This window comes from Cupressus sempervirens, chromosome 7 (assembly GCF_028749045.1).
Source record: "Cupressus sempervirens isolate cs-2001-9-10 chromosome 7, ASM2874904v1, whole genome shotgun sequence".
Classification (NCBI taxonomy): domain Eukaryota; kingdom Viridiplantae; phylum Streptophyta; class Pinopsida; order Cupressales; family Cupressaceae; genus Cupressus; species Cupressus sempervirens.
In genome coordinates, this window is record NC_143124.1 from 153,322,596 (window position 1) to 153,332,129 (window position 9,534).

The following is a 9,534-nucleotide window of genomic DNA, read 5'->3' on the forward strand; positions in this document are numbered from 1 at the left end:
AGGACCTCTCCTTAAAGATCTCCCAAATGAGATCTATAATTTTGATAAGGAGCTTTTTTCACTCAATATTCCACCAAAATGATGTGTGGTCCCTTAGATACATAATTTCACAATGGGCCCTCATATTGGTTACATATGGCTACATGGTGAAGTAGGGCTCCATGTCCAATAACCAAGTTTCTACCTTGAAGCCACCTCCCTTGCCATCGTAGAATGGTAGTTTGGATTTTTGAAGAAATTTAATGATATCCAAATAGATGGAATCTTCACTGTCATAGTCCCTACCACCTTGGTGGTGCCTTTGGCCACCTGGTGGAAAATGGGAATGTTCACATTCATGCTCCTCTCTATGCTCTGACTAAAGAGAATCTGAAATTTCCCTTTTCTAATTTTATATGATATTTCATGCCTCTAATTATATTTTCAAAATCAAACAACCAATATCACAAAGATCCACCAAATTTCTCAATAAACCCCAAATCGGGTATGCTAGAAATAGTGCCAAAAGCTTCACAGCTTCACCTAATATTAATAAATCTGAAAGTGGACATTTTTATAGAAATTTGAGCAGCATAAAAGCCTATAAAATGATATTTCTAGATCTATATAACATGCACACAATAGCTTCCAAATGAAGGACAAAAACAATGCTCATCGGGCTCACGAAAATAGCACAAAATAGCTCGAAATCACCACAAATAATTAATAATCTATCATAGAAGTATAATCATATCCAAATAAATATATTCAGATCTATTTTAACATTTAAAATTATGATATACAGTAGCAACCCAAACTGATATGAAATACTCAATCGAAAACACTAAACTCTTACAAAAACACACCCAAAAACTCACAAATCTGCACTGTTAAGCACAAAGGCAAACTCTGCATGAGCATGCACATAGAATGGCTTCAAACTCCCATCCTTAGCCTTCTTGGAAACCTACAAACTCCCATTCTTGGGTCTCCTTCTCCACAGGTTTGGCAGCCTCTGAAGAATAACAAAGAAATGAGCAAAAATCAAGTTTTGGAATGGGCCCAAAATGCTTCCAAACCCCTTAAAAGAGGGCATAACCCTAACTCACGTCCAAGAGGGGTTAATAAAACATATTTTAATAATAATTTTCATTTATTAGCCCATTAGCTTTCAAAGATTATCCCCTTTTTTTGAAACTTCACCCTTTTGGGCCTGCCTGCCTTAGCAAAGATTATTATTTTTAATTATTTGAAAAGGGGACATGACAAGTCCTCCCCTTCCAAATATTGCTTGTCCTCAAGCAATGGCTGAAAAATAGACCAATCAATCCACCTAGATCCCAAATGTAGTCATGAACTATACTATTGTCAATTAACACAGGCTCCTGCAATATCCTCTGCAATATAACCAAGAGGAATCCATAATCAAACTGACAATTACTGCTCAACCAAACTCCAAAGTCACAACTTCCACAGTCAGAAACCCATGAGACACAAACTCTTAGAACATCAAAACTCAAGTAAAGTGGACAAATCAAATTTCCAACATAGTAAATACCATCAACACATCCCATTGGCCTATACGGAATGTACAATCCAACTCTGCAACAATGGTGAATGCTCCCGAATGAAACTGTACCAAGTATGGAGAATCCACACACTGTACAACTCCTGTACTCAACATAGGTTCTGCAGATCACCAGCCACTATCTCATAACCATAACTCCCATGCACCCCTGATGGTGAAAAGCCATCACAAGATAAACAGCAAGAAATGGAACCCAAACCAAGTTTGTCTGCCATCAACTCCCCAACACAAGGATCAAATGTTAACTGATGTACATACCTTGCAATATAATGTTGATAAAAAAAACCAACCTCAATCAACAGCTCACCATGAACAAGTGATACAACCCACTGTGACTGATCACTAGCTAAGTCAGGAGATGTCATAGCCAAAGGAGTAGAATCAATAACAACACCTACTGAAGCATCACTCCAAAACTCTTGCTCTAAGTCATGTATTATCAAGCTGTCAATTGTAGGACCTATTGCCATGTCGTGCCCATCACAACTCTCATTCCAAGGCATCAAACTATCCCATAACTGATGATAAGCACTAGGAACCAAAGTACATCTCTGTATCATCATCTCATCAACATGGTCATCAAAGGTGAATTGATGAGCATACCTCACAATGTAATGTCGATAGAATGCACCAATCTTAGTCAGTGGCTCAAACTACAATCCAGATGTAACTAACTGCAATTGATCACTAACCAAGTTGGAACTAACTACTACCTCTGAAGACATCACCAAGGGAGTAGTATTACTAGCAGGAACCATGCCAACTGTTGGCTCACCAAAATCACACATGGTCTTTGATACATCATCTCTAGTCTTCGTGCCATTAGTACTAGAGGTCACCACCATGTCAGGCATACCACAACAATCTATTACAACACCCAACTCAACTGAACCTAACTCTAGTGGGGACAAACCCGATATGCCAATGTTAGTATCAAGGATGGATGCATCCCCATCTCCACTATCTTTGACAATCTCGACCATGGACATCCTTGGATCACCAGACACCATAGCTTGTGACTGTATAGAATCTGGTAAAGACTGTAGTTGCTCTAACTCCATGGTCACCTTAGCCAAATGAAACTGTGACTCCTTGAAATCCAACTGCGTACTCTCAAGAATCTCAGAAGTTACCTCAAGCTGATGAGTAAGCTCACTCACCTCATCTTCCTTGGCCAAAAATGCATCGTATGTTGTACTGCCCCACTCCATAAGATAATCTCTATCGGCTACCAACTGCATATAATCCTATCTCAGAATCTAGATAGCCTCCCATAAAGAGTGGAACTCTATCAAGGAAAGATAACTGCCTCCCTGCTCATCACTAGTAGGAGAACCCCATCCATAAACTGCTAACAATTGACAAGAAGCATCGAAATGTTGGCAAGCGATAGCAATGTCTTGCTCACTAACTCTCAACTGATTAGACACATGATGGCACTAGCTTGACTGTCTCCTACAAACCTCCTCTGATGCACTATCTAAAGGAGTATCCTCAAAGTTACTAGTCTCTAGAGCATTACCATCCATATCCTGTGAATCAACTCTAAAGCTCATATCAACATACGGAGTATCAAAAACTGTAGCACTGCTGTCCAACTCCTTTGTACCCAAGGAAACTAAGTCTTCAAAACTTCCCACTACATCCTCTTGGATGTCATCAATGCCAATATGATCCTGGGACTCATCTGTACACACCACCAAATATGAAAGATCATCAACACATTCTAGCAAGTATGGTCGACTGGATATATGAACAAAGCCCAACACCGGTGTATAAAAACTAATACCAACATCGAACAAGCTGCTAGCACAAGAAAAGACAACATCATGCAATTTGCTAATCAAATCCATCATAGCACCCAAACAAACACTGCTACCAAAAAGTGTTAAAGATCTCCAATCAACTGAATCCCAAATGCCAATATAACAATCTCGAGTCCATATCTGTAAACTAGAATCAGCTGGTAACTCAAGAAAAATCCTTACTTGAGTAATATGACCAATACCAACTAACTCCACATACCTATCATGATGAGATAATGAAGTCATAATATTGTCTTTGTTCACTTTCAGCTGGCTGTACAAATCGTGTGAAGTACTACCAGCCTTAACCTCACGTGACTAAGCATCTAACTGTGCCTGGTACTCTTTCTCAGAAAATTCATGAATGCTCAATGTCTGCTCATCTCTACCAGGTATCTCAGCATCATGCACAACAACATCCTCATAATCATCATCTGAACCCACTATGATGTAGTCACTACTTGTTGTAACTATACCATCCTGAATACCTGTGACATCACCCTTTAACGACCTGTATACAACTATCTCAATTTGAGTATCAAGTTGACCATTACTATCAATCTGTGTAATATCCTTTCTTACTACCTCCTGTGGCAGAGTAGAATCTGAGACCTCTGCCTGGCTATAAGCTAGTTTCTCAAACTCCTCATGCAAGTTCTTGGTAATTTTATCATTTGCCTTGTGAGAAAATCTGCCAAATAGAAATCCAGTCAACTTATCCACCTTAGCTGGGTCGGACAACATGTCATTCATTATACGATGGTGCTCAACCAACTATTCAGACATGTCATGGCTTATTTTTCTAAGTTTATCTTGAATGTCTAAATAACCATCCTTTATACTATTCTGACTTTGGATATCAATTGTCCAAGATCATGTCCTCTGAGACTGTGTACTATACCTGTCCATTCTGGATAAAGTAGAGTGTAACCCCAATAGGTTATAACTTCTTCAAACACCAAGAACTAACATGAAATTGATTAGAAGTAGCATGCAACCATATATTTTGACATGTAGCTGATTAGAAGCAACATGCAACCACCAAATTCACCAAGAACTAACATGCAAATGATTAGAAGTAGCATGCAACCATAAATTTTGACATGCAGCTGATTAGAAGCAACATGCAACCACCAAATTCACCAAGAACTAACATGCAAATGATTAGAAGTAGTATGCAACCATAAATTATGACATGCAAGATCTGGGTAGTTGTCAAAACTGACATGCAAGATCTGGGTAGTTGTCAAAACTGGCATGCAAGATCTGGGTAGTTGTCAAAACTGACATGCAAGATCCGGGTAGTTATCAAAACTGACATGCAAACTTCTACAAACCCTCAGGCTAGCAAGATCATGGCTCTGATACCATTGAAATGTCCCTTTTCTGATTTTATATGATATTTCATGCCTCTAATCAGATTTTCAAAATCAAACAACCAATATCACAAAGATCCACCAAATTTCTCAATAAACCCCAAATCGGGTATGCTAGAAATAGTGCCAAAAGCTTCACAGCTTCACCTATTATTAATAAATTTGAAAGTGGAAATTTTTACAAAAATTTGAGCAGCATAACAGCCTATAAAATGATATTTCCAGATTTGTATAACATGCACACAATAGCTTCCAAACGGAGGACAAAAAAAATGCTCATTGAGCTCACGAAAATAGCACAAAATAGCTCGGAATCACCACAAAGACTTAATAATATATCATAGAAGTATAATCATATCTAAATAAATATATTCAACTCTATTTTAACATTTAAAAGTCTGATATACAGCAGCAACCCAAACTGATATGAAATACTCAACCGAAAACACCAAACTCTTACAAAAACACACCTGAAAACTCACAAATCTGCATTGTTCAGCACAAAGGAAAACTTTGCATGAGCATGCACATGGAATGGCTTCAAACTCCCATCCTTAGCCTTCCTGGAAACCTACAAACTCCTATTCTTGGGTCTCCTTCTCCACAGGTTTGGCAGCCTCTAAAGAATAACAAAGAAATGAGCAAAAATCAAGTTTTGGAATGGGCCCAAAATGCTTCCAAACTCCTTAAAAGAGGGCATAACCCTAAATCACATCCAAGATGGATTAATAAAAAATATTTTAATAATAATTTTCATTTATTAGCCCATTAGCTTCCAAAGATTATCCCCTTTTTCCGAAACTTCACCCTTTTGGGCCTGCCTGCCTTAGCAAAGATTATTATTTTTAATTATTTGAAAAGGGGACATGACAAGATCCCCATGATGAGATCCCTCTTCCTGATCATTATCATGTTGGTTTTCCTCTGCATGAGGTCCTAACTGAGGAAGAATGTCTTGTAGCATGGGCATCAAGACCTCAATGCCACCCTAATTGTTATTACCCTATTCTCCCCCATCCACCTAACACTCTTCCTCCTTGTGTTCTTCTTCATTAACAACTTGTCAGTTACCACCCCAACCACTAGGTCTATGTGCAAGAAGCATCACTATGGAAGCAACGAGATAAGGTCAAAACATGTCACACAACATAAGAGTCAAAGAAAGAACAAGAAGATATCAAGGTATGCAACAAGATATAAAAATAGCAACATAACATAATAATATACAAACAAAAGGCAACAATTAGTGGAAGCACAAAATAGAGATCCCAATGTTGCAACATGGGCTTTGATACTAGATGTAATGCCCCACCTGAAGATCTTTGGAACAAGGATTCAATACAATACAAGATTAAAAAAAAATTGAACAAGTATGGATGTACATGACACTCAACATATGAGGATCACAAAGATCACAATAGAAAACTTATCCACAATCTCGGCAACCAATAAATCTCCAAATGCCACTACCAAACTTACACACACAAATAGAAAAACAAAGATCAAAGATGACAACAAAAAATGAATCTTAGATCTATCAAAGCATGGCAAGTTAAGCAAACCCAAAGGGTACTCAAAACAAAAAAATATGTTTCCTGAAAACTAATGGAGATACACCATATTTCTCACACGAGGGAAATAGACTAATAGAATTTCATGCAAGTACAACATGCCATGTGAGAATCTAACTTTTGCATGAGGAACTACACTAAGAAGTGTGAGGAAGTACTTGGCTCAGTAGCCAAAACAACTAAAACTAGTGTAGGTTCTTGTGTGAGGATGCACACCAAGCTGCACAAAGAAACCCAACACACCACACGAGCTTCTGTATTCTCATGCAAGAAAGAACAATTTTGCATGAGGATACAAATTAGAAAGCTAGAAAACTAAAGGGTAAAATGATAAAAAATGAATTTCATCCACACCAAGGAGTACTAGATCTACATATTGAGTCAAGGACACTCAAACGGAAAATTGAAAGATGAAAGCTGAATCTAACCATCTAACATAGCAATGAAAGAACGTATTGAAAGGAACATCATAGTGAATAGAAGCAACATCATAATGAACTAAGTGTGTGGTTCCTCCCAACCATAATAGCATCATCAGACCTCGAATATATTTTTCATCCCACAGACATAACATCCTAAACTTCCAACTAGATAGTTAGAGTTGTCTTATAAGAATGTCACTGCTAAAGCATAACAACATCATAAGAACTGTAAATCTAACATGCTAATCCAACAAGAAATGGATACTATGACTAATCAAATAACATCATCTAATCATATTCTAAACATAAAAAATAAGGGAATGCCTCAAATAACTAACATCATCTAAACATGATATCCAAGCATTCCAATGAAAGCATAAATCACAAGAAATCATACTCCAAAACTTCAAGTATCAAGTGAAAACATCCAGCAAAGGTCACACTGGGATAATAGATTGTCTCTATACATCGATCCCTAGTAGTGGTATAGGTAGCTACATTTCCCAACCATATGAAACTCATAGGTCCACTCCTATCATGTTGATGGAGATAATGATCCAACCACAAATGCACATAAAGTACAATGTACATGGCTAACACTCATGCTAGATAGTAATGATGACTGAAACCAAGATTATGTGACAATGAGAGTACAATAGGTCCTTTTTAGACACTCAATGGGTTACTATGTAGGGGTTGACATCATGGAGAGTCACTTGGCATTGAAAATCCCAAGCTAGTATTGGCAACTACAATCCCCAACAGAATGTGCACACTTCAAGCGGTAGCTATTCCCAATGGAAGGTACACAAACCCAACTTTTTAAATATCTTAAATTTATTACCACCCAATATTTTTCTTTACTTATCACTTATATAAAACTTCCTCTACCAACCCATGGAAAATAGTCACCAGACTATGAGATAGAAACCCCTCCATGTGCTACCCTATCCTAGCCATGCTCATCCAACAATGAGTTCCTGTAGGCATGCATATTCCCAAACCAACCTGGAATGATCATAACTCCATCCAAATACAAACAGGAGATTGAGCCTTGCAAGTCAATTGACAATGTTCGTGTACATACTCCTGTGTGGAACACTACTATCACAAAGATCATAACATAAGGACTAGATGAGAACACAAGCATAATAATCACTCAATCAAAAACAAGCTCGGTAGGATGAATGTGACATGCATCCCAATGCAACATAAAAGTGCAACGATGGTCTGACTAACATCTAAACAGATGATCAAGCTCCACGACCAACATCATGCCAAGAAAACCCAAGAAAATAGGGCGGCAAGAAAAATGAGGTAAAAACCCCCAAAATTAGAAAACTTTGAAATAAAAACTCATTTGGTCTTAGGGCACAAAAGCCTCAAAAATCCAATAAAATTTCGTTTTGGACACAATATGCAAAAATGGCTAGCATAATAGTGTGAAACCTCAAACCCTCATTCCAAAAACTAAGAAAACATTCATACACAACCAACTAGGTAGAACCAAAAAAAAAAGAGAGGGGAATACTAGTTATCAACCTCTAAACAAATAGCTACTAGAAACAAATAAAGAAACTGAGCTTAAACAAGAAAATAGGATAGCCCTACCTGACAACAAAAGGGGCTGAAACAAGAAATGATAGAATAAAATATATCACCCACGGAAATTGATAGAAATCATAGCATAGCAAGATCTCCCCAAGCCAGATCCAACGATACTAACCTCGTGAAGATCTCATGCTAGTAGCTCTCACAATGAACAAAAATGTGATCCTTTAGAAGAGGATTCTCAAAAAAACTCTCAATTTTGTACTTTGCAAAAGGGAGAAGTAAGGAATTAAATTCCTCTTTCAATACTTATTCACTTTTTGAGTGAATAATTGATTAGGGAAAATAACTAGCTAGCCTAGTTAAACCATGAATCAACCCAAACGAGATATGATATTCTTAGAAATAGGAATTCATCTATGGAAAAGCTGTTAGAAATTAAATTCAATAAAATTTAAAGCCTAAAAACCCAAAATCATAGAAATTTCCTTAACAACTTTCACAACAATATGAACCTCTAAATGCACAGACATGGTCGCTGGTCTAGTCACATCAAGCGGATGAGTTCAAATTTTATAATCACCAAAAGGTTTAATAAAACAATAAAATAAGGATACAATGACCATATAGGGATGACATTCATAAAATATGAATGGATGAATCACTAACTCCATGTCTAATAACATAGCCGAAGAAATGAATGCATTAAATAAATAATTTAACTTTTTACACAATTATACTTAAATAATCCATTTATGTCACTCACATTCACATAAAGCATAATGAAACAAGAATGAAGTAAATATTCATAGCATAAAATCCATCACATAATAGAATCATAGATATGTCCAAAGTACTAGATAACCAAATATCATCATAGACCTATTGTCATCTCAAAATGGCATCAACATGCAAATATGATCAACTAAAAAACATAGCAGTATAACATCTATGATGCTAAAATCAAAGTGTAACATCCGATCATCGGGTCATCTCAAAAGTAACATAACAAGAGTATCAATTATCTTAGCAGATCAAAATATAACAAAGTTTAGACTACAAACACAAGAGGCACTACACATATTAATATTATTATGAACTTGATTATAGAAAAGTGAGGTGATTTCTATAGGTAGAGTCCCATGAGAGTGTGAAATTTTATGGTAAGACCAAACTCAGGATATGAGCCACAAATGGAATTATTTTGAATAGAACATATGCAGCATCTGGGCTACACCCCCA